The sequence below is a fragment of the Artemia sp. Qi Xiang Cuo genome, chromosome 5 (genome assembly GCF_049724085.1).
Source record: "Artemia sp. Qi Xiang Cuo chromosome 5, ASM4972408v1, whole genome shotgun sequence".
In the NCBI taxonomy this organism is placed as follows: Eukaryota; Metazoa; Arthropoda; class Branchiopoda; order Anostraca; family Artemiidae; genus Artemia; species Artemia sp. Qi Xiang Cuo.
In genome coordinates, this window is record NC_142798.1 from 23,063,493 (window position 1) to 23,089,682 (window position 26,190).

Consider the following 26,190-nt stretch of genomic DNA (forward strand, 5'->3'; position numbering starts at 1 on the left):
GGTACCGGTCCCTTAATTCCCTGGTCTTGATTCAATATTGTACGTTGATTAATACCGTCCTACGTTTGAACTTGCAATTTCAATTATGGATAAAATTTGAATATTCTTAAAAAATTGGCGATGAACAGTAATTTTGGTAAAAAGTCCTTGTTAATATTACTACTAAAGAATTCCGGTTGGATGAAAAGGTGTATTATTGTTTTTATTGATGGAAATTCAGTGAGACTTTTGATTTTCTACATAACTGAAACCATCACAACATCTACAATGGGATTTTCTTATCGATAGATACATTACATGCATTTATGTAAGTACATTGAAGTACTTCATATGAATAGAAAAATATCACCATTTACAATTGTTGAAAACCAGGTTCCTATCAGTATTTGGCACCCCAAAAACCTTTCCTGGCGGGGCTGATGATGGCCTGCCTTGCCTTTTCCACCTTTGCGGAAAAGGCCCCGTGGAAGATATTAGAATGTAATATTTTAGGAATCTACCTTATCCCCAGCTAAACAATGACTCCCCCCCCCTCAATATAGCTGATACGCAATTACAGATCACCAAACGTAGCCTAATTTCATTACAAATAAAGCGAATCCACTTGGTTGAATCCAGTACTGCCACCGTTTGGCATTACTTCTTTTGCAACTGGGAAGCCTAAAATATATTTATTAATGCTTTTAAATCAATTAGCTTCTCATAATTTTAAGCTGATTGCAAATTTGTCCTCTTTGGATAAAGTCGTAGATTGGTGCCCTAAAATTGCAGAAAACTAGACTTTCCCCTGGCCCAACCTGTTTGGTCACTTAAGAAAGAACTTCCAATTTACGGTTGAATGAGCTCCCTCCCAATTATCTTGGACCTTCGGTTTGATACAATCACCCCTGGGAAAAAACAAAACAAATAAACCTACATCAACGATGTTTCTTCCGAATAACAATGCGAAACTTCACATTTTGAATATTGGAGCTTGAAGCCTCTACGGTAGAGTTCTCTGATATGATGTATCTGTTTAAGGGATTTTCAATAAGATCGCTTGCTTTTTGGGGATGTTTCTCCTTTTTTTAAAATCAGGCAAATTTTCTCAAATTTTCAGTTTTGGGTGGGTAACAATAAACTGAAATTATTTTATATATTTAGAATCAGCATAAAAAGCCAACACTGTCGGCTTAGCAACTGTCATGAGAATTCCCTTTTTAGTGTGGGTGAATATTGGCCCAAGCCACTTTTTACTTTCAGTTTTTAATCACAAACTATTTGATAAGATTCTCCTGTGACGAAAATTTTTTTGAACCTGTTCATCAGGCTAATAAAAAAAAAGAGGGTCAATTTGACAACTGGATAGTAAGTTTAAATTTTGTTTTTCTTTCGCTACTCTGTAATTTTTTAAATGTCTGATTATATAAGGGATTTAAGTTCAAGGGTGAGAATTGTACTGTTATGAAAGAGGTACATTTTACATAGCCGGTATCAAACCAAAACGTGGTGTCTATGCAGGCAGGATGATTTTTGAGTATATCTGTTCTTTATGTAAACTATTCTAAGGCAAAGGAAATTGCATTAAGACAAGTCTACATCTGTTATAATCTACGGAAGCAATAAATCCTTCTGTAATTTTTGTTTGGGTCTGATTTTCTTTTAATATTGAATGCTTAATAATTAAATATATTATTGATTAAATAAATTGATCCCTTTGCCAGGAATACTTGTTGTTTAAAATTTACTGTATTTTGTTTCATTTTGCATGCAATTAATTGTTCTTTTTATTTGAGAGTCTTTTTCTAAAAGTATTCAAAATAAACTTATTCCTACAAAAAAAAAATCCTAAAATATATCCCCTGTCACCCAAACCACCACTACTATTTTCGCGTCTTTCCGAACCCCCTTGAAAGTTTTCTGCCGGCACCCTTGACATAAGGGGTAAAAAGTGAAGCTTTGAGTAGAAAGAGGGGGAGCAGCTGAATTCAGAGCTGGGCTGACTTAGAACAGCTTGGTGTAACAGTGAGCTATTATTGTTATTATTGTCATTATTATTAGTAGTAGAAGTAGTAGTAGTGGTGGTAGAAGTAGTAGTAATATGAAGACTACGTGTACTGCATAGATTAGAAAAAATGGTAGAAAATTAAAAAACACAAACGTGGGTAAAATCTTAATATACTTGTACGATTCGTCCGTTTTTTGTTTTGTTTTTCTTTTATTATTATTATTATAAAAGTCATGGAGCCATTCAGCGTCAATTCTGAAAAGAAAAGAATTATTTTGAAATTATACTAATTCAATGAATGCATATTCAATGAATGATTATAACTCCAAAGACAGAATTACCCAGCAATTATTTTCTAGGCTTGAGAAGGGGACCAAAGGATCTATTGACTCTATTCATTGGCTGAAAAACAGTTTCTAACTTGAGGATAAAACCTATTTTAATTAGAAAAGGGAAATGGCTTCATTAAAATACTGTGTATCAAAGAACTTTGCTTATGACATGGATGTTTTTTGCTCTTTTTTTGTAAGAGTTTGGTATCCCTGATATAACATTTTTTTTTTTTTACCAGCAATGCAACCCAAAAAGGTAAATGCTGGATGCACAGTTATCACCAACGATATAGAAGTCTAAGTCAAAAGAAAGTATCACTCACCTATCGAGAGTAACGGCTAGAAGACTATAGAGAGAGGCTATAACGGATACACCTTGAACATAGACCAGAAGTTTACACATAACTTCTCCCAGAATCCAAGCTGTAAGACACAAAATAGTGCTTCAATGGCATTATTGTACGGAACAATTATCAAGCAATGATACATTGTAAATTTTAATATTGTAATTAATCAGTGTCAAGTTAAACAAACGAGTGTCAAGTACCAGAGTGTCGAGTATCAAGTTAAATTAACGAGTGCTGTAACTTCGAATATTATCTGAAGTACTTTTTTTAGCTTAATCGACCAAGATCTCAAGCACATGCGTATCTATACCCAAGGCCGTATCCAGGGGGGTTACTCGGTTTGAACTCCCCCCTCCCCCCCGAAAAAATGTTTGTTTGACTCGTAAAAAAGTAATAAAAATGGACATAAACACATTTCGTATACGTTTTTTGAGGATTTTTATGTAACCCCCCCCCCTAAAAAAAATAGTAACCTCCCCCCCCCCGAAAAAAAATCCTGGATGCACTTCCGTCTATACCAGTAAAAGTATACTTGTGATAAATAAGTTTGCTGGAGTTTAGAGCCACTTTCAATGAATGTTTAACACAAATGAAATCAAATAATAATTCAAGCATAAAACGAATATAAATCACCATCAATAAATTAATGAAACCACAAACACGTAGAAATTTAAATTAATAATCAAGCGAAACTGGAAACAAGCAGAAATTAACACAAACAGGGGTAAGGCTAATGCCACCCAGGTTTATACCCTTTTTTTATCTTTTGTCAAAATATTAATAAGAAAGAAAGAAATGTCACCATATCACCATAATCACCATAATAACAAAGATTACTTAAAATAGCTAATGAGCACAGATTGACAGTTTAAAATATACTGATGTTAATTCCCGAAAGTTTCAGGAAATTTGGATTAATTATTGCTATAGAAAGTAAGCGTTTAAAATTTGTTATGTCTCATGACGTTCTGATCTTTAGAAGGCATAGGAGGCGTTAGCCCGGCTCCTATTTGTGATAATTTCTGTTCACTTTAACCGTCACTTGGTTGTTTTTTATTCCCTACGAATCGAAAGTATCATAGGCAGCGCAATCGCGCTGCCTAAGTAAAGAACGATGTTGGCACAATGTATTATTTTTTTCATACCAGGACACTTCGTATCGAAGGAGTGATCGTAGAAACTTCGAAAAGGGCTCATTCGATTGGAAATTGGAGCGGCTAGTGCCCCTTTTAATAGTCGAAAGTGATTGGAGGGCAACTAGCCCCCTCCCCACGCCCATCATTCCGCCAAACACATCCAATCAAAATTTTGAGATAGCCATTTGTTCAGCATTGTTGATTTCCAAATACAAAATATGTTTTTGAGGAGGACACTCCCCCATAACCCTCAGGGCAAGAGTCTTAAGTTATGCCCTGGGGGCAAATAAGGTTTTTATAGAAGGAGTTGTCGTAGAAACTTCAAAAAAGGCTCATTCAAATGGAAATTCAAAGGGTTAGTGCCCTTTTTAATAGTCGAAAGTGATTAGAGGGCCACTAATCCCCCTCTCACGCCCACATTTTCCCCAAACACATCCAATCAAAATTTTGAGATTGCCATTTTGTTCCACGCAATTTAAAATTCAGGAAATTATATCTTTGAGCAGGACAATCCCTCCACGGTCTTTAGGGCAAGGGTTATAAGCTAGGCACTGGGGGCGTATAAGGTTTTTATTGAAATCTTTGTCGTAGAAACTGGAAAAAGGGCTCATTCGATTGGAAACTCAAAGGGGTAGTGCTCTTTTTAATAGTCAAAAGTGATTTAAGGGCAACTAACCCCCCTCTCACGCCCAGCTTTTCCCCAAACACATCCAATCAAAATTTTTGGATAGCCATTTTATTCAACGTAGTTGAAAGTTTTGGAAATTAGGTCTTTAAGGATGACAACCCCTCCCGCTCACAGCCCTCAGGACAAGGGTTGTAAGTTATGCCCTGGGGTCAAATAAGGTTTTTATTGAAAGTGTTGTCGTAGAAACTTCAAAAGGGCTCATTCAATCGGAAATTGAAAGGGCCAGTGCCTTTTTTAATAGTTGAAAGTGATTGGAGAGCAACTAAAACCCCTTTCACGCCCACCATTTTCCCAAACACATCCAATCAAAATTTTTAGATATCTATTTTGTTCAACGTAGTTGAAAGTTCTAGAAATTAGGTCTTTTAGGATGATAACCCCGTCAGAGCCCTCAGTGCAAGGGTTGTAAGTTATGCTCAGGAGGCATATAAGGTTTATATAGAAAGTTGTTGTAGAAATTTCAAAAAGGGCTCATTTGATAGGAAATTGAAATTGCCCTTTTTAATAGACGAAAGTGAGTGGAGAGTAATTAGCCCCCCTCTCAAGTCCACCATTTCCCCCAAAACATTCAATCAAAGTTTAGAGATAGCTATTTTGTTCTACGTAGTTGAAAGTTCTGTAAATTATGTATTTAAGGATGAAAAACTCCCCAGAGCCCCCAGGGCAAAGGCTGTAAGTTATGCCCTGGATGCATATAATTTTTTTTATAGATAGAGGTGTCTTAAAACTTCAAAAGGAGATCATTTAATTGGAAATTGAGAGGGCTAGTGCCCTTTTTAATAGTCGAAAGGGATTGGAGGGTAACTAACCCCCCTCTCACGCCCACCATTCTTCCAAACACATCCAATCAAAATTTTAAGATAGTCATTTTGTTCAACGTAGTAGAAACTTGTGGAAATTCAGTCTTTGAGAATGGCGGTTCTGGAAATTCAGTCTTTGAGAATGACAACACCTCAGCCCTCAGGGCAATGGTTGTAAGTTATGCTCTGAGAGTATATAAGGTTTTTATTGAAAGTGTTGTCGTAGAAACTTCAAAAGGGCTCATTTGATTGGAAATTGAAAGGGTCAGTGCCATTTTAAATAGTTGAAAGTGATTGGAGAGTGACTAACGTCTCTCTCGCGCTCACCATTTCCCCAAACACATCCAATCAAAATTTTTAGATAACCATTTTGTTGAACGTAGTTGAAAGTCCTGGAAATTAGGTCTTAGAAAATGACAACCACCCTAACAGCCCTTCGGGTAAGGGTTGTAATTTGTGCCCAGGAGGCATATAAGATGTTTGAAGAAAGCGTTGTCGCTTTAAAAAGGCCTCATTCCATTGGAAATTGAAAGGCCTAGTGCCCTTTTTAATAGTCCAAAGTGATTGGAAAGCTTGACATTCTTATAGTAAAGATCGATGTGAGTATAATGTATTATTATTTTTATTTTTTTATATATTTTTTTTTTTTTTTTTAATTTTTTTTTAGACCAGGGCACTTTTTATCGAAGGAGTCGTCGTGGCAACTTCGAAAAGGGTTCATTAAATTTAAAATAAAAAGGGCTTATGCACTTTTTATTAAATAAGGGTGTCTTTAAGGATGACAACTCCTCCCGCTCACAGCCTTCAAGACAAGGGTTGTAAGTTATGCCCTGGGGGCAAATAAGGTTTTTATTTTAAGCTTTTTCGTAGAAACTTCAAAAGGGCTCATTCAATTGGAAATTGAAAGGGCTAGTGCCTTTTTTAATAGTTGAAAGTGATTGGAGGGCAACTAATCCCCCTCCCACGCCCACCCTCCCATTTGCCCATTATGTTTAAAAACTAAATCTGGCTTAAGATTTAATCAAAATGCACTGTGTTAATGCTAATGCCCAACAAGGTATCTCAGCAGTATCCCAAGAACGACTGAGGGTATTATGTTCAAACTTTTGGGGCTACTTCTGCTCTTAAGATTTAACCAAATCAAAATAGCGTAAGTGTATCCAAGCTATCAAAGAAAGTAAACATATTTTTTTGGCAAATGGTATCAAGTTTTCCATTTCAGGTCAACTAGAGGAGGTATGAAACTAAATTAAATACTACTATTGTGCCCAGATTTGTAAAAGGGTGTATGTTGTTAAAAATTGCTGAAAATTTTTCTCCAGCATACAAATAGTAGGGCAAACTATACATTCTTAAAAAAAGAAAAGATTTAAAGCATTATTTTCTTTTTCCCTGAAAAGACTATGTCAATATAAAACAAACAGAAATTAATTAAAGAACTTTTTCCACAAAATAAGTTTTTCAAAGAAAAGTAAAGAATTCCATTAAACAAAAAATGAGCAAAAATAAAATCAAATAGTCTACCAAGCGTGAAACTACCACAAATCAGCATCAATAAATAAATGAAACCCAAAACGAACAGAAATTACAATAAATAACCGAGTCAAACTCAAAACGAGCAGAAATTAACATAAGTTGGGCGCAAAACCCCTATGCCTTCCCAAGTCCAGAACAAAATTTGTACTTTACTGAAAAAAATACAAATGAATGTGCATTGTCAGTTTAATATACATATTGTCAGTTTAATATACTGATATTTAGTAAGCAAAATGTTAATATTATTTGATTTATTAAAGTTATAAAAGCAAAAACATTTATATTTTTTTCAGGAAAGTGCAAATTTTGTTCTGGCCTTTGGGAAGGCATAGGAGTTTTGAGCCCAACTTATGTTAATTTCTGCTCGTTTTGAGTTTGACTCGGTTATTTATTGTAATTTCTGTTCGTTTTGGGTTTCATTTATTTATCGATGCTGATTTGTGGTTGTTTCACGCTTGGTAATTACGTTTCTAAATTATTGCATCTAAATTATTAAATTATTAAATTATTAAATTCTAAATTATTAAATTATACCATTTTGACAACCTGGAGGCATTGAAAATATTTTGATTTAGTTCAATTATTATAGCAGTTGCTGCAATAATAGAAGTCATAGCCGTATTTAAAGTCTTAGTGGCAATTGCGGAAAAAGCAGTAGCAGCAGCAGAAGGGGTAGTAGTCACAAATAGCTGCAGCCGTAATAACAAGTAGTCGCAGTTACAAGTAGTTGTAGTCAGAGTCGCAAGTAGTCATAAATAGTAGTAGTCCCAGTCTCAAGTAGCCAAATCCCAGTTACAAGTAGTCGCAGTTGCAACTGCTGGTAATTGCTATGGCATGTAGTCTCAGTTTCAGTCGCAAGTAGTTGCAGTTGCAAGTAATGACGTTACAGTCATAAGTAGTCACAGTCAAAAGTAGCCAATGCTGTAGCCACAAGTATTCTTATTCACAAATACTCACGTATTCTCAAGCAGTCAATGTCACAGATATAAGAACCCGCAGTCGCAAGTAGTCACAGTTTCAGTTGCAAGTAGTCGCACTCACAGTCGCAGTTACAGTAATAGTAGTAGGAGTAGTAGTAGCTGTAATAGCCAGAAGTAGTGGTAGTAGCTGTGGTTAGTAGTAGTACTTGCACGCAGTAGTAGCAGTAGTTGTCACATGTAGTAGTAGTTGTAGTCGCAAATATTATTATCATTATTCTCAAATAGCTGTAGTAGTCACAAGTAGTGGTAGTTGCCGCAAGTAGTGTCAACAGTCACAAGTAGTAATAGTATTCGCAAGTAGAAGTAGCATTCATAATTTGTAGTAGTATTCGCACGTAGCAATAGTAGTAATAAGTAGTAGTAATAGTCACAATTAGTAGTAGTAGTTGCAAAAATTAGTAGTAACCGCAAGTAGTAGTAGTTGTTGTCAACCACGACTGGTTGAGAGTCCTGGTTGAACTTTGTTGAAGTAAAAAAGCTGAAACTGTTTTAAAGTTTTTCATTTTAGTTTTAATGGTCGTATTTTAATGCAAGTCTCTTTTCTTTTATAAATTTATGTTTTGCTGAGGATGGCCTTTGAACATAGGGTGGAAATATTAATTAAAATATAAGATTCCAGTGTCTTGCGAAAAGAACTATCTATTATTTTTCTTGTTGTTAATGTTTATGAGGGAAAGGCAGTGTGGTCTTCGCCGCTATTGCTGGGCTTTAAGAGGTGAGAGTTCCGTCAGTAACGAGGCCTTGGAAACTCTAAGAACTACAGTTCAAGCCTTCCTGTTCCAAAGCCTTGGAGAATTGTCGACACTCGTGGAAAATATTTACATTTTGAGGCAAATAAAAACTTAAATAGATATGTGCTGCTGGGTTGGCTTCACGTGGTTTTGTGCAGCAAGGAGCACTACATATATCCTCCCCACTCCGCATGTGCAGGCTTGCGTGCAGGCTCAAACCGCTTTTTATTAAAAACTAGTTTTTATTGCTAAACACATTTTCTTTGACAGCAGAGGTAAGCCCATTCAAATATTCGTATATGTTAGGTTCCGTGTCCTGAATAAATCAAAATAAATTCACTCGCTCTCAATTTTGATTCAAAATATAAAAAAAAAATATTTCTTAAAAAATACCTAAAACATTTTCGATTCTTATTCTACTTTTTTTTTACCAAAAACTGCAATTATTTATAATTGCACGTACAAGCTTGATGGATTTATAGCATTGACTTTTTTTCTATGTATTTTCCATGGTCAAAATAATGTCTGGAATAAGCTTCTAATCTGTTAGAGACATGCTGGTTCCTAACCTTGCTCTGGCTAATAAGTTGGTTGCTTTTTCTTGCTTCCTCTAACGAGCAGCTAAACAGCATATCAAAAGGAAAGCAAAAGTTATCGCTTAATCCATTTTACCTCTAACAAGAACAGAACAGTGATTTCCAAAGAAACCCCTAGTGTAATTTGCTCCGTAAATTTAGCCAACTACGTTGAAATTGGCTTATGAAATTGGGGGGTGTCAAACTTTATTGTCCTTAGGTATAGACTAAAGTCCAGTAGAAAAAAACCCATCTAGTTCACGTAGCGTTAAGAGTAATAAACTGAATTGTATAGATAGAACAGGTATTTAATGCAAGCAACATTAATGCTTTTTTGCATTTTCAGTTTAAAAGTTTGAGAAATAATGTCATTAGAAATCTAGAAATCATACTTACATGTCTTGAATATGGTAATCTATTATTTTTTTCCTCGAATTATTTTTGTAATCCAAATCTAATGACACAATTTCCAGAAACAGGATTTCCGAGTCAGCTATCTTTGTTTGATTAAATTTTATATAATCGCTTGCTTTCCTTTTTTTTGCCAAAGTCAATTACATCAGTCATATAACAACTTCCAAACACGAAGGAACCTTTTTAATGCTACTTTTGAAAAAAAATGGAAAGGGGTAAACCAAAACAACTGAGCATTTTGACTGTATTTTCACAACTGTATATTTTTTATCGTGTAAAAACTATTTTTTGAAGCATTTTCGCTAAAGATTTGTCCACGGATAGACTCGATACAGAAGGAAATTTACCGTACAGGAATACTTTCTACAAATAGAATTTTGCCTATCAAAAAAATTCAACCAATTTTTTATATAAAGAGCAAGTATGACTGTTAATTTAACACCATATTTGCCCCCTTAGGAGCAGCCTAGTAAAAGAAGAATCAAAGCCCATAGAAGCTGAAAATTTAAAAATATGTTTTAAAAAGAACTGTCGAGTGAGGAAGAATCACCATTTGAAGCAGATTCAGGAATGGTTAGCATTATTCCTATTAATCTTAATGATAAAAGTTTATTACGAAAAAAAACTTGTGGGAATTCCAAAAATAGCCTTAAGTCCCACAAAATGGTGCTGAGCCGAAATGAAAACTGTACCATTGGAATCATCATAGCAAAAAATCTTTTTTAGGGAAATTGCAGTCCCCCGTCCTGAGCAACAAGTAAGTAAGTGGACACTGGGTTTATTCAAAAATAAAGTATACATCTTTGATTCAATTCGATTCTTCGGCAACAAGTAAAATCACCATTCCACCTGAGACGAAGTAATGTGTCTAAACTTTCTTTCCTTTTTTTCCTTTTCCGCCAGTAGAACGTTGAAAAATCATAGAAAGGTGTTTCAGGGTCATTTGAGGAAAATTACTACATAAATTTTCATTTGTGATTAACAGAAGATACCAATAAAATAAAATGCAATTGTTGGACAGAAACTGGATCTTCATATACAAGATGATACAACACATGCATTTTTTTTACTAGCTTACATAACACACGTTTCTTTCAAAAAGATACTTCTCTGGGGTATGATGTCATATTTAAGTGTTTTCACCACCTGATTCCCTTTGGTTTATACCAAGGCTGAAAATTATACCAAATAGGCTATAATTATACCAAGGCTGAAAGGGAAGCGAGAAACAAGTTGAGACGGATTCTAGCACAAGCGAAAAGTGAAGGTACATCCGATGCATTCCTGCGGGGGACGAAATTAAAAATTGGAGAACAAACGTTTTCTTACAACCGTGAAACTCAGCGAGTGATCGAAGCTGTCCAAAATTCCAGCGGGACAAGTACGAATGTGGTCGGTGGGGAAAGTGACGGGGTTGCAGATGGGGACACAGAATCGGTTATGAGTGGTGTATCCGATACTACGGTCATAGACGGCAACGCAACAAAGACGCCGGCAAGGGTGTCTCAAGGGCCAGCGGATTCGGAAGTTAGACCAATACGGGTTCAAAAAAGACTGGCGGAGAGAAGACCGGAAGATGCAAATCGTCGACCCAGCGCTAGAGTGGGAAGAGGGAGTACGAGCGGGTCGGGAGGAAAAGTATGGGAAGGACGAACGAGAAGCAGAGGCTTGGCAAGAAGAAACGAATCTAGTAGGTTTATTCTTGATCCGGCAATTTGGGAATAGGATTTTTAGGGCCGTGGAGCTATGAATTTGACAATATGCTTCTGGAATATTCAGGGATTTAGTGATCAGAAACTAAGGGATTTATGCAGGTTAGGTGAGTGGGACATTATAGGCCTAGCTGAGACGTGGTGAAGCTCTTGTATTGGCTTTCAAGGGTTTATATGTGAGTGCGCTTGTAGAGAACCATCGAGAAATGGCAGAGTGTACGGAGTAGTTGCTGTTTTATGCAGAGAAAGTCGTTTCCGCTCGGTTTTGAGATTAAATGTGAGTCAGAGAATATTGTGTGGTTAAAGGGAAAAATGAATGAATTAGATCTGGTTGTAGGAGCTGTTTCTATACCACCACACAATAGTTCGTATATGAAGGAAATAGTTGGGAGTTGGTATCAAAAGAGATGAGAAAATATGTTGAATTGTATGATAGCTATTTTATTCTTACAGGTGACTTTAATGCGTATACTGGGATTTCGGATGGTGAATCTGAGGAAGTTGGAAACAACTGGAGGAGCAATGTATCGCGGGATCCTTCCGAATCCCCTTGGTATTTTGAAGATTTAAATATTGGTAAGCGACAGAGTAAGGACCAGAACCGTAGAAGGAATAAATGGGGATCTAATCTTTTAGATTTTTGCCCGAATGAAAAAATGGTAATTATGAATGGTAGACTAGGAGAAGATGAAGAAGTGGGGAATTTTACTTGTTTTTCTGGATCACCAAGTGTGTGAGATTATTGTTTGGTTTAGCTGTATCTGTGGCCAATGTGTCACAATTCTAGTGTGATGGGTTGCGTAATGTTGAACCACGTCCCAATTCCTATTAATATAACTGTTCCTGGGCCCCAGGGGTCTATATGCGAGATAAGGGTTCGGAGTGGGGCAAAGAGAAGGGGAGATAAGTAGTTTTACAAAGAATTATCTTTGTATTAGAAAACCGATAAAAATAGTTAAGGAGACAGAAGAGATAGTAAAACAAGGGATAATAAGAGGTAGTAGTTGGGCAGTAATAGATGAGTGTGAGGAATTTCGTAAAATTGGTAAGGTGGGGGAGAGTCTAAAAGGACTGAATAAGGTAGTGTATGATATATTCGTAGGAGCAGGAGGAAGTGATAAAATTGAGGTTACTAATTCAGAGGGGAGGGTATTGGATATGGAAAGTAAAAACTTGACAGCTAGGCTACAAGAACCGTTAGATGTAGTCAGGCTCCAGGAACCAGGGCCTTTAGATAATAATTTATTGGCATACCGAAGAATTAGGAGAGAGTATAAGAAAGTGAAAGTGGATGAAAGAAGAAGAAGATATTAAGGATGTAAAGCAGGTATTAAAGGATAGGATAGCAAAGTTTTTTGTAAGAAGGTTCCAAGTTCTACCAGATGGGAGACAAGCCAAGATACCCCCCCCCCGCAGACACCTGGTCGAGTGCATTAGAGAGGCAGGAGACAACTGAACATGAATGTGTATATGAAGATAATTGGAAGAATAGTATTAAAGATCAAGTTTATGGCCCTATAAAGGAAGAAGATAATGTTTTAGTCGAGCCAGAAACGGTAGAAGAAGCATGAAAAAGTTTAAAAGAGATGAAGGGATGTTCAGCACCAGGTCCTTATTGTATTCCAGCAGCTCTATGGAAGTATATTAGAAGCGTAACATTATATATTATTTCTTTGGTTTTTACAGAAGTTCTTCCATCTGGAGGTCTAGTGAGTGGAAACTGGCAGTAGGAGTGCCAATTTTTAAGACAGGGGATAGGAAACTACATGAAAATTATAGGTGTATACATTTAGGTAACACACTAGGAAAGCTAATGGCGAAGGTATTAGATAACAGAGTTAGAAATTGGCTCCATAAAACTGAAAGGTTAGCCGCGGAGCAGTCAGGATTCAGGAAGGGACATAGTATGATTGACCAAATTTTTACATTAAAGTGCTTAGTTGATAAGTTTATAGATAAGGAGGTAAATTGTGTGTAGCTTTTTTGGTTTTAAAATGGTCATTTGATAATGTAAAGAGGGAACTGTTAATGAAGGATTGTATAAATTTTGGCCAACCATACCCACTTGTATGGATTTTAATTAGTATGTATGAAGCTACAAAATTGTTATTAGGGTGACAGGAAAAGTTTCAGATGTAATTTGTTCTAGAAAGGGGGTTAAACAAGATTGCCCCCTTGCTCTGCGGTTATTTTCGTTGTTTATTAATGATTTTCCGGGTTTTCTTAGGAAGCAAGGAGCCCCAATGGTGTCATTAGATGTCTGTGAACTATGCATGCTGATGTTCGAAGATGAACTGGTACTAGTAGCGAAGTCTAGAGAGGGTTTACAGTTCCTGTTGGATATAACTACGGAATAAATAGATAGGAAACAACTAAGCCTGAATGTAAAGAAGTCGGTATTTATGGTTTTTAGAAAAGGGGGTAAGATTACAAGTTGGGATAGAGTAAAATGGGAGGGAATAGATTTAGAAAGTAGGGAGGAGTTTACGTATTTAGGATGTAAGTATTCGTCAAATGGTAAGTTTAGAAAGCAATTGAAGCTAATTCTTGCTAAAGGAAAGTCCTGCGCCTATGCTGTGACTGCTAGCCAATTGGCGAACATACAGAACCTGAAGATGCATAAGCAGATATTTCAGGCAAAGATTGCATCGGCTATGCATTATGGATCTGAAGTTTGGGGATACACAGCTAGTGAGAGGATGGAGGAGATTCAGCTTCAGTATTTTAAGAGATTGTTAGGTCTAGATTTTTCAACGAACTGTTTAGCATTGAGCGGAGATCTAGGTTTGTTTCCTTTAAGAAGTGATGGGCTAGTAGGGATGATAAGACTATGGGAGAAAATCCTGAGTATGCCCAGAGTAAGGATAACAAAAGCAGCATATTTAGATGCTGTGGGGATCCCAAAGAATGATAGGTGACCATCTCAAATAAAGAAGATTGGATGATTGTAGATTTTCAGAGTTATGGGCTAAGGATTGGATTAAAGGAGGGAGAAGTTGCAAGTAGGGTCAAGGAGAGGTTAAGGGACCATGAGATCCAGGTGTGGCATGCGCGAGTGAATGAGACCGGATCACTGGTGTTATATGCAAAGGTTAAGGAGCAGTGGGGAGAAGAATTGTATTTTAAGGCAGGACTTCAAAAGAGGCAGCTTAAGTTAATTATTTGTGTTAGGTCAGATGGGTTACCACTAGGTGAGAGAAAGAAGTATCTGGGAGGGGTTAGGCAAGCTTCTGGTCCTTACTTCTATCCCATGTGCAGGAAAGAGGAAGATTTGGTTCATTTTGTGGGAAGTGTAGTGAATTAATAGATTTAAGAAAATAATTGTCTGGGGTTCAGGTTTGGGAAATAACCAATAACTATATATTTGGAGATAAAATGACCCCCTATAGCCCCTGCTGAAAGGCTTATAAGCTATAAAATTTACCCATTGTTTTATTTGTTATTGGGGATAAACGAACATTTTTCAAGTGGGGAGCGGAGGAAGATTTTCTGCTGGGAGGATTTTACACGGAGAAAATTTTACATGAACAGGGAAGTTTCCAGGGAGTGAACTTGTCAGGGGAAATCTTACATTGGTGAATTTGTTAGAATTCGTATACAAAATTTCTTTACATGTCTTGCTTTTTCTTTACCGATTCAATTTTAGGCGTGGAGATGTTAAGGGTAATTGTCCGGGGTGAATTTTTGCCAGGATTGAATTGCCCGGAGGATATTTCTGTGGAGAGGGGGATTTTTTTGTTGAGGTGGAGCCACGTATGCTGGCGTTATTAAAAAACGATCGGAAATTAAATAAAATAACAAGTTTTTTCAACTGAAAGTAAGGAGCAGCATTAAAACTTAAGACGAACAGAAATTATTACATATATGAGGGGGGTTGTCCCCTCCTCAGCCCTACGTTCTTTTGGCTAAAGTTTAAATTTTGTGCCAATTCTTGAAAAAAAAACTCCTGAATCACAAGGGTCGTTTAATTAGAACAATAAGTATCTTTTTTTAAAGTGCCTAAAAACTGTAGCTTGAAGAGCGAGGTATTGCGGAGGGGGCAACCCCCCCCCCCATATACGTAATAATTTCTGTTAATTTTAAGTGTTAATGTTGTTCCTTACTTTCAGTTGAAAAAAAAATTCTTTTTATTTAATGAAGCTTAGAGACAACCATTTTTATAAAGGCAATGACAAAAGTATGTCAATAAAATAAAAGTACATAAAAATCGAAAAGTAAATATTTTAAAAAAAATTACACAAAACAATAACTTACTTATAAAAAACTAAGATATAAACTCCCAGCATTCAGTTTTGTTGAGCATTACCGAAGCGTTGGACGGATATTTTTATAATAATATCGATAGTTTTTAACTTGGTTATCAAACACCAAAATATTTAATGGCTTTAGACTCAATTGCTTTTAAAAAGTAACGCATACTCGAATTAGATTGTTCAAAGTAAAACACTAAAACTAAGATTAAGAAAATCAAATAAAAATGTTTAACTCAATATTTTTAATATAATTTTGAATACCAAAACCAATATATTTGATATCTTTATTATTCATAACTGTAAAAAATTAAATCTTTTTCAAAGCGACAACTAGATAAACACAATCACTTCTGGAAAAATAGGTAAATGATAGTAAAACACATAAAAACAGATCCGTTCAAGGGGAAAATACTAAAATTCCCAGCATTCCGTTCAGGAGAATCATTTCTGATTATAGTGGCTTCATATATCAGCTCATGGGTACTCTGGCAATGCAAGCAAAAGTTGACGGTAATTTTTTTCCGAAAATGCCCCTTATTAACTGTTTTTCCTTGTGTTTTCTTTAATTATACGAACTCTCTTGTGTACTAATAACTGCACTAATTACGAATAAACAAAAACATATTTAGGATCGCCACAAATAGCTGATTCTTTGATTTAGTGTTATCAATAGTTAGGCTCTTATAGTTTCGTTATAGGGTCAAAATCTATTGGCAGGCAGTCAACGATGGGGCAACACACATTTTGTCCATGGCTTTTCCATATTCTGCCTTTTTTCTTTTGGTTTCCTTATAAATACATTATAGTCCCAAATTTCCAGGGCGGCATGGCCCCCCTGCCCACTGCCGGCGCCCATGACCCCTAAAGTGTGTTTTTCAGACCTTCCTTTCAAATATTATAGGAATAATGAATCTAACTTACGAACATAGATGTGTGACAAAAGGGTCCCTGGTACCGCCAATAGAATTACAAGTATATCTGCAAAAGCAAGATTGACAATGAACAGATTGGTAACATTTTTCATTCTTGGGACTCTCCAAACCACAGATATTACAAAAAAGTTTCAAACGAGTCCCACAACAAAAACGACGCTGTATGCAATGATGCATAGAACTGTAACGGACGGTGAGTGCCTCCAGAGGTTGATGTCACCATGGGTGTTATTAATCTCTGCAGATTGATTACTCCGGGAATCCGTAAAAATCGTCACGTTGGACATTATTTGATTGAAGTGTCTGGAAGTAAAAAGTTTATTAGCTTGTATCAGAGTAGCATTGGACGAAGAGAAACAACATAGAAGAGAGAAAACGAACATTGACGATGATTTCGAATGTTAATTAAAGTTTTTTATTTTGCCATCGACATATTTGATGACTATCAGTATTTACTTTTATTAAATAAGAAAACAGGAAGTCACATAAGGAAATTTGCATTCAAAGTTCCTTGGTCTATCTTACTGAGGTCTGATAAAGATGTTTTTAACGGGTTGAATTATCATTTAGTATTTTTTTTTTATAATTTCCAGTCTCATTTTTCTTTTGCACAGATATTCCTTATACTTGGTCTATTTCTTGAGATAATAACTCTTTGTGTTCATCAATTAAAATGTGCAAATTAGTGTCTAATCGTATTACAATCAGGAAAATATAACATTTTTCTAAAAAGATAATACTTCTTTAAACATTTACCCATCCCTCTTGGAATTTCCTTTCGACAGCTTGTCCCTCGTCATCTTCCATTTCTCTAGTGTCCATAAATTACCACATTAAAAAAAAACAAAAAAAAAACTATACAAAGTTTTACTTAAACCTTCAGGGGGTATGAAGCTGATAGCTAGTTTTGTATTGACTCAGCAGTTGAGCAGGGTTGCGTTACATCCCCACTTACCTGGATAACTTCGATAGAGTTTGTCCTAAGGAACACGGCGAAGGGTATGGGAGAGCATGGAATCAAATGGAAAAAACTAACTCTCCTAGACTTGTATTACCTCTAGACTAGACTTAGATGAGTGTCTCAGATTAAAATGTTAGAAATTTTTTAGAGGTTTTCAGATCTGAGGGTGCAAGAATATGTTTGCAAATAAAGTTAAGAAATTTAAGTCGCTTGGACTGGAAATAAGTGAAGGTGAAGAAATGATGTTGGATAACGAGAAGATGTATCTATTGGTATCAAAATTCCGTCTTTTAGAGTTTTGGTTTCCATTGATCCGGGTCGCTCCTTACTTACAGTTCGTTACCACGAACTGTTTGAAAATGTCGATCCTTCCGATCACTTTCGATTATAAAAAAGGGCACTAGCCCTCTGAATTTCCAATCGAATGAGCCCTTTTTCAAGTTTTTACGACAAAGTTTTCAATGAAAACCTTAAATACCCCAGGGCATAACATATAACCCTTGCCCTGAAGACTGTGGGGTGAGTGTCTTGCTCAAAGGTATGATTTCCTGAACTTTGAACTGTGTGGAACAAAATGGCTATCTCAAAATCTTATTTGGATGTGTTTGGGAAAATGGTGGGCGTGAGAGGGGCATTAGTCGCTCTCCAATCATTTTCGACTATTAAAAAGGACACTAGCCCTTTGAATTTCCAATCGAAAGAGCCCTCTTTCAAGTTTCTATGACCAAGATTTTAATAAAAACCTTAGATAATTTCGGAGACCACACTGCCTTTCCATGACTATAAAATAAAAGTTCAAAATAGGGATAAAATCCTTTTTAATAGACAGTGTATAGAAAATTCACAAAAAATACCAGATATTTCGGTCACATATACAGTGACCGTCATCAGTAGTAAAGCATTACATCAAAAATTGGGCAAATTTTCTCAAGCTCGTAACTTGTGACGTGTAACATTAAATTTAAGGAATTTTACATATTTTGGATAAGCGTCAAAATTTCATTCTTTTAACGTATCTATTCTTACCAAGACTCTGTTTCTTAGAGTGTCGGTTATTATTGAGTCGAATCTAAATCTTGCACTGATGAGATATCCTTGAATTAATATCAGTAGTAATGCCTGCATGGTTCCTACCGTGGCCCTCCCCGGATTTCTATCGGAGTCCTCTGAGGGCACTTCATATGGAAGGGTTCTTCGTAGAAACTGCAAAAGGGGCTGTTTCGATTGGAAATTGAGAGTTCTAGTGCCCTTTCTAAAATTCAAAAGTAATTGGAGGGCAACTAGCCCCCCACTCCTATAATTCCCCAAAACACATCCAATAAAAATTTTGAGAAACCCATTTTGTTCAGCGTAGTTGATTTCCAGATATAAAATATGTTTTTGAGGAGGACACTCCCCCACAACCCTCAGGGCAAGTGTTTTAAGTTATGTCCTGGGGGCATATAAGGTTTTTAAAGAAGGCGTTGTCGTAGAAACTTCAAAACATGCTGATTTGATTGTAATTTCGAAGGGCTAGTACCCTTATTAATAGCCGAAAGTGAATGGAGGGCAACTAGCCCTCCCCCCCCCACGCTCATCATTCCCCCAATCACATCGAATCAAAATTTTGAGATAGCCATTTTGTTCAGCATAGTTGATTTCCAGATGAAAAATATGTTTTTGAGGAGGACACTCCCTCAGAGCCCTCAGGCAAGGGTTTTAAGTTATGCCCTGGGGGCATATAAGGTTTTTTTAGAAAGGCGTTGTCGTAGAAACTTTAAAAGGGGCTCATTCGATTGGAAATTCAAAGGGCTAGTGCCCTTTTTAATAGTTGAAAATGATTGGAGAGCGACTAATGCCCCTCTCACGCCCACCATTTTCCCAAACACATCCAATAAAGATTTTGAGATAGCCATTTTGTTCCACACAGTTCAAAGTTCAGGAAATTATACCTTTGAGCAAGACACTCACCCCACAGTCTTCAGGGCAAGGGTTATGTGTTATGCCCTGGGGTATATAAGGTTTTCATTGAAAACTTTGTCGTAAAAACTTCAAAAAAGGGCTCATTCGATTGGAAATTCAAAGGGCTAGTGCCCTTTTTAATAGTCGAAAGTGATTTGAACGCAACTAACCCGCTCCCATGCCCATCATTTCTCCAAATACATCCAATCAATAATAAAGATATCCATTTTATTCAACGTAGTTGAAAGTTTGGGAAATCCGGTCTTTAAGGATGACAACCCCTCCCCCCCCCCACAGCCCTCAGGGACAGGGTTGTGAGTTTTGCCCTGGGGCGTATAAAGTTGTTTATTGACAGTGTAGAAACTTCAAAAGGGCTAATTCAATTGGAAATTGAAAAGGATAGTGCCTTTTTTAGTAGTTGAAAGTGATTGGAGAGCGACTAACGCCCCTCTCACACCCCCCTCCCCATTTTCCCAAACACATCCAATCAATATTTTGAGATATTCATTTTGTTCAACGTTGTTGAAAGTTTTTGAAATAAGGTCTTTAGGATGATATCCTCCTCAGAGCCCTCAGTGCAAGGGTTGTAACTTATGGCCTGGGGGCATATAAAGTTTATATAGAAAGTTGTTATAGAAATTTCAAAAAGGGATCATTTGATTGGAAATTGAAATTGCCATTGTTAATAGTCGAAAGTGGGTAGAGTAATTAACCCCCCTCTTACGCCCACCCTTTCCCCATAAGCATTCAATCAAAGTTTAGAGATAGCCATTTTGCTCCCCGTAGTTGAAAGTTCTGGAAATTATATATTTACAAAGCCCACAGAGCCCCAAGGGCAAAGGTTGTAAGTTCTGCCCTGGGGCATATAAGGTTTTGATTGATAGAGTTGTCGTAAAACTTCAAAAGGGGCTCATTCAATTTGAAATGGAGAGGGATATTGCCCTTTGCAAAAGTTGAAAGTGATTGGAGGGAAGCTAACCCTCCTCTCACGCCCACCATTCCTCCAAACACATCCAATCAAAATTTTCATATAGCCATTTTGTTCAACGTCATAGAAAGTCCTGGAAATTAGGTCTTTGAGAATGACACCCCCCCCTCCCCCAGCACTCAGGGAAAGGGTTGTAAATTATGCCCTGGGGGCATATAAGATTTTTATTGAAAGTTTTGTCGTAGTACCTTCAAATGCCTTCCCAAGGCCAGAACATAATTTGCACTTTACTGAAAAAATACAAATAAATGTGAATTGTCAGTTCAATATTTATATACTTTTATTTAGTAATGAAAATGTTAATATTATTTGATTTATTAAAGTTATGAAAGTAAAATAATTTATATTTTTTCAGTAAAGTGCAAATTATGTTCTGGCTTTGGGAAAGCATAGGGGTTTTAAGCCGTACTCATGTTAATTTCTGCTCGTTTTGACTTTGACTCGGTTATTTATTGTAATTTCTGTTTGTTTTGGGTTTCATTTATTTATCGATGCTGAGTTTTGGTAGTTTGACGCTTGGTAGATTATTTGATTTTATTTTTGCTCATTTTTGGTTTAATGGTGTTCTTTACTTTTCTTTGAAAAACTTGTTTTGTGGAAACAGTTTTTTTTATTAATCCCACGTAAAGAAACGATACATTTTCTTTTTATCGTAATTAATATCTTGAGTCTACTGCAGAATATCATATCGGGAGAGTGACGCATCATGCCAACGAGTGCCAAAAAATGGAGAAACTTAGCTGTCTTGCAATGGGTTAATTTCAGAATATGGTTCCTGACAAAAAACACTGTGAATAGTTTCATGAAGGACTTTCTTGGGGAGCTGTACCATTGGAAGAGAATGACCTATCGAGTCCTGGCGGGGTCAAGAACTATAGAAAAGGAAAATAAAAAGAAAAAATATGAAAGTTGTTTCGAGCTAAAAAATGAAAGGCCGAAAAAAGAAAATGTCTTGAGTCTTTTAGGCAAAAAATGTCAAAATGGTATTATCTGGCAGTGGTGGATGCGCCGTTCATGCATAAGATGTGCTGACCTTGCATAAAGTGTGTGCCGCCATCAAGTTAATGAAAAAGAAAACGCTTTAGGGGTTTCGGGCGAAAAAAAATTATTACTTAACAGTGATGCACAAAAATAATTTAAGGTGAGAGCTTGCATTACGTTATAAGCGGGGAGTCCCCCTTGGGTTCATGTCGCAAAGAACATATCTGTCCGTTTGAAACGGGGTAAGTCGTATGACGTCATTGAAGTCCAGAGGGGTGTGTCATGGAGTCTTGCCAAGTGTGTTCCCTTTAATAGAACTGGTTACTGCGTTGTGCAGGTTCGTAGCGTTAAGAGCTCCCCCAGTTAATTGAATTTGTGCATTATCCCGAACACATTCCAAGTAATTGAAATACCTTTAAATTTCACCTAGAAATAGGGCGTGCGTTTCGAAAACTTGCCAGGGCGAGAATCTTGCCAAGGTGGAAATCTTGCCAGGGGTGGGAATCTTGCCAAGGGTGGGAATCCTGCCAGGGGTGCAAATCTTGCCAGGTTTGGCATAGAAATTTTGATAGGGGTGTTGTGATGTCAGAGGGCTGCCGTAGAAAAATAAAGGGGATGTGTCATAGAAAAACACCTGACCTAACCGAAAAGGGCAGTGAACTCTTGCCTTCACATGCCTAATCTTGCCTGGACATGCCTAATCTTGCCTGGACATGCCTAATCTTGCCTGGGAAGGAATTTTTCCAGCTAGAAACACGTGCGAGGGGCTCCCCATATTATTCCGTGTTATACCGACCACATTCCTAGTTATTATTTCATAGCACCTGGGAATTTTGCGAAGACTGGAATTTCACCTAAAATTGCGACAAAGGCTATTGCCTGAAAAGTCTGAGATAATTAATCTATTCTAGAATCTATAGCCATTTTGTGCCTCTAGTATCAGAGAGGGGAATGCCGTATGAGGCGAGTTCGTTTATAAAATGTGTCATTGTTTTGAAACTGCGAGACAATAATCTCAAGAAAAATAAATTGACAAATAAGGAATTAAGTCATACTTCTTGTAGTCCTTTGAAATGCTTTGAAACATCTTGAACCGTCTTGTCTTTGAAATTGCTTGCTAGGGGTCCCGTTGGAATTACTCGCTAGGGTCCTTCGACAGTTAGTTTTGGGCCCTTCATTGGATTTACTTGCTATGGCATTGTTTGAATTGGGTGACTGGGTCCTGATGAATTTCTTTCTAGGACCCCCCCCCCATATTTCTTTAATTTACGCTTTTTTGTTCATATTTTATCCTTTTATAAACATTTTCATGTTTTTTTTCATTCGCCTAGTCCCGTCTCAAAGGTTCTCATGTATTTCGTTAAAGGTTTTCAGAGATACATCAATAGAGCGTAAAAAGTACCTCTGATAACATCTCCTTTCCTCTGGAATCCGTAAAACTCCAAATTCAAAGTTGTGTTTTAAAGGTTCTTTTAAACAGATTTGAAATTTATAGTCAGGTTTAACAGTAGTTTCTGGTGCTTCCAATATGCTGAGTCCAACTCCTCAAATATGGTAAATAATTGTTTAAAAACCTTCGAGTGCTAGCATATCCTTAGTCAAAATTGCCCTCAGACGTGTGTGAAATCAGTGTCGCATTGCCATTCCACTCCAACCCATAAATATACTTTTTAACGGTTTGGGTACCTACTCTTCTCGCAAGATGACCCACTTATCTTCCAACGTCTCCCATTAGGTGTCATTGCGTAAGTTGAGCACCGTTACTTACGCTGCACCCACGTGTGTGCCGTGCTCGGTTACAGTCGGGGACTGCCCATGGGATCCTGGAGTCTAGCTTGTGACATACGATGCGTTATCTATATTAGACCTGGTCACAAAAATTCTGAGAATCTTCCAGAAAAAAAAATATGCCAAAAATGGGTAGGAATCATGCCAATATTAAAGACATAATAGAACACCTGGTATCCAGGGAGGCCTGCCAAGGGTGGTAATCTTGCCATCTGGAAACAGCGCTCCCGTAGGAATCTTACAAGGGATTCCATGATGTCAGAGGGCAATCCTATGGGAAGAGGGATAGGGATGCGTTTGAAATCCTATATTAGTTTCCTAGGGATCCGTTTGAAATCCCATGTTAATTCCCTATTATTTCTACTCTTTAAACACTCCAAGGAAGACCATTTTAACCCCCTTTATCGCCTATCCGAAGTCCAGATCTCATCCCCGGAATGAGTGGACACTGGCCAAACTGGCCCGTCAGCACGCCAGTCACTGGTTGGAGAACCCTTCAGACCAGGGCATGTCTTTAAAATCCTACTGGAAGAGGAATAGGGATATGTCTGAAATCCTATGTTAATTTCCTACGGATGCGTTTAAAATCCTATGTTAATTTCCTAGGGATGCGTTTGAAATCCTACGTTAATTTTCTAGGGATGCGTTGGAAATCCCATGTTTATTCCCTATTATTGCTACTTCTTAAATATACCAGGCAAGACCATTTTTAACCTCATTTATCGCCTAGCCGAAGTCCCGATCCCCTCCCCGGAACGAGTAGACACTGACCGAACTCCTCTGCAGCAAGCCAGCCACTGGTTGGAGAACCCTTCGGACCAGTGCATGTCATTATACTCCTATGGGAAAAGTGATAGGGATGCGTTTGAAATCCTATGTTAATTCCCTATTATTGCTATTTGTTAAATATCCCGAGCAAGACAATTTTTAGCCTTCTTTATCGCGTAGCCGAAGTCCAAATCCCCTCCCCGGAACGAGTGGACACTGATCGAACTCCCCTGCCGCGTGCCAGCCACTGGTGGGAAAACCCTTCAGACCAGGGCATATCTTTAAAATCCTATGGGAAGAGGGATAGGGATGCGTTTGAAATCCTATGTCGATTTCCTAGGGATGCGTTTGAAATCTCATATTAATTCCCTATCTTTGCTACTTTTTAAATTTAACGCGTGTTTTTTTCATTTGTCTTGTTTTTCAGGTTTTATTTTTTGTTTGTCGTGTTTTTTAAGTATTTTTTCTGTGTTTTTAATATTGTTTTTAAAATTGACTAACGAAATTTTCATAACCTTAATCTTTTAGATATGTTGTCTAGGACAATCACGGTGTTTACATAATTTTAGCATACATTTCCCCTTTATCTCTATAAATACCTTGAGTGCAATTGTCTCTGAAAATAAATGTTCACCTGACTGCGTCCTAATTACCCGTGTCAATTGTACAGGTGCACGAAACATCTCATTCGAGAAAGCGAAACATGGGAATTTCTCTCACACGCAATAGGTTAATTTAGAATATAATGAGTAAGACAAAATAATGGCAATGACAGTTTAGTGCTGTTACTCGGAGCGCTTTCCCATTGGATGGGAATGACCTTCCGAGTCCTAGTGAGGACAAAAAAAAATATGTTGAGCGTTTCGGGCGAAAAATAATATGTCAAAAAAAAACTATGTGACAGTGATGGTTGCGCCGTCATTGCGTACGATGCGCTTTCCTTACACAAATTGTGTCCCTTATTAAGTTAAAAGAAAGGAAAAAATGCTTTGAGCGTTTCGAGCGAAAAAAATGTCAAAAAAGTATTACGTGGTAGTGATGGTTGCGCAAATATTACGTAAGATCACGTCATTACGTTACAAGCGGGAATTATAAAATTGCGTCAAGCAAATTACACATGACCATTTGAAACGGCGTGTGCTGCGACGTCATTGGAGTACAGAGGGGTGTGTCGTAGGAGTCTTGTCAACTGTTTTCACTTTAATAGAACCGTTGACCATGTTGCACAGGTCTGACGCCTTGAGGGGTTGGTAGCCCCACAGACTCACTTTCTGAGCCTTTAAAATCCAATGTTAATTTCCCTATCTGTGCCGTGACATCAGAGGGCTATCATAGGGATCTTGCCTAGAATCAGGGTTCTCACAGGAATCTTGCTAGGGGTGTGTCGCGTGTTGTAATAAGGCTTGACTTTAAAATCTAATACTATTTTCCTATGGCTGCTGTGACGTTACAGGGCAGGTCACATAAATACCATGAACCTATTTAAAGCGCGAGGGTGGGTCATTTGACGTAAAATGCGTTTGAAATACACAGAGGTGTGTACCGTGACGTCAGAGAGCTCCGATAGAAATCCAATGGAATTTTCCCTATGGCTGCCGTGACGTCAGAGGGCTCCGGTAGAAATATGAGGGGGGACCCGGTAGAAACCATGGAGGCATTACCACTAATACTATTATCGTCTATACATCCAGTTTAGAGCAAACAACAAAATTTACCCCCTAGATTTTGAAAAATAAATTTCACCACCCACTCCCCTACATTTTCGTGAATTTCTGCCACTGCGTCAAGCTAAAGTTTTTTCATATACGAATTAATTTTCATATACGAAAAATGAGGCTGGGCAACAAACTACAATTTTGTAAAAAAAAAATAAACACCAAATTTTATCATTTTGTTTATATGTCATAAATGCATCGTGTTTTTTCCATAGTTTTTGGTTTCGAGCGACAGTTAAAATACATGAAAATTTAATGACACACTTCACTAAAAAATGCACTTTAATTTAGTATCTTTGGAGTCAACCAAATCGGTCAAACGAATTCCAAGTTGACCAGTTGGCAAGAGATTTTATTTATTTTTGAGAAGAAGAGATCTCACGCAAGCAAAATCATGTGACTTTCAAGTGTAGTATGCAAAATATAACTGCTCATTCATTGCCAACAGTGTCAAACAGTTCGTGGTAACGAAATGCAATTAGGGAGCGACTCGGCCCAATAGTAGCCGAAACTCTAAAAAAGAAGATTCGATAACAATTAATACTTGAATATAATTGATTTTGATTCTGATTTGGAATATTCAAAATTCCTTAAGTTTATTGTTACGCATCAAAAGCAGCAAGCC

General features: G+C 37.2%; 1 pseudogene across 1 annotated transcript in view; it reads right to left on the reverse strand.

Annotated features, from left to right (window-relative positions):
* Nucleotides 1–2,638: 2,638 nt before the first annotated feature.
* The window catches only part of LOC148951955 (neuropeptide SIFamide receptor-like), a 45,766-nt pseudogene continuing 22,214 nt past the window's right edge, over nt 2,639–26,190 (reverse strand). Inside the window, exons 3-4 of the transcript XR_016141788.1 lie at nt 16,413–16,726; nt 2,639–2,742 (exon numbers count right to left, since the gene is read on the reverse strand). The product of XR_016141788.1 is annotated as a neuropeptide SIFamide receptor-like (transcript). The remainder of the gene's footprint in view (nt 2,743–16,412; nt 16,727–26,190) is intronic.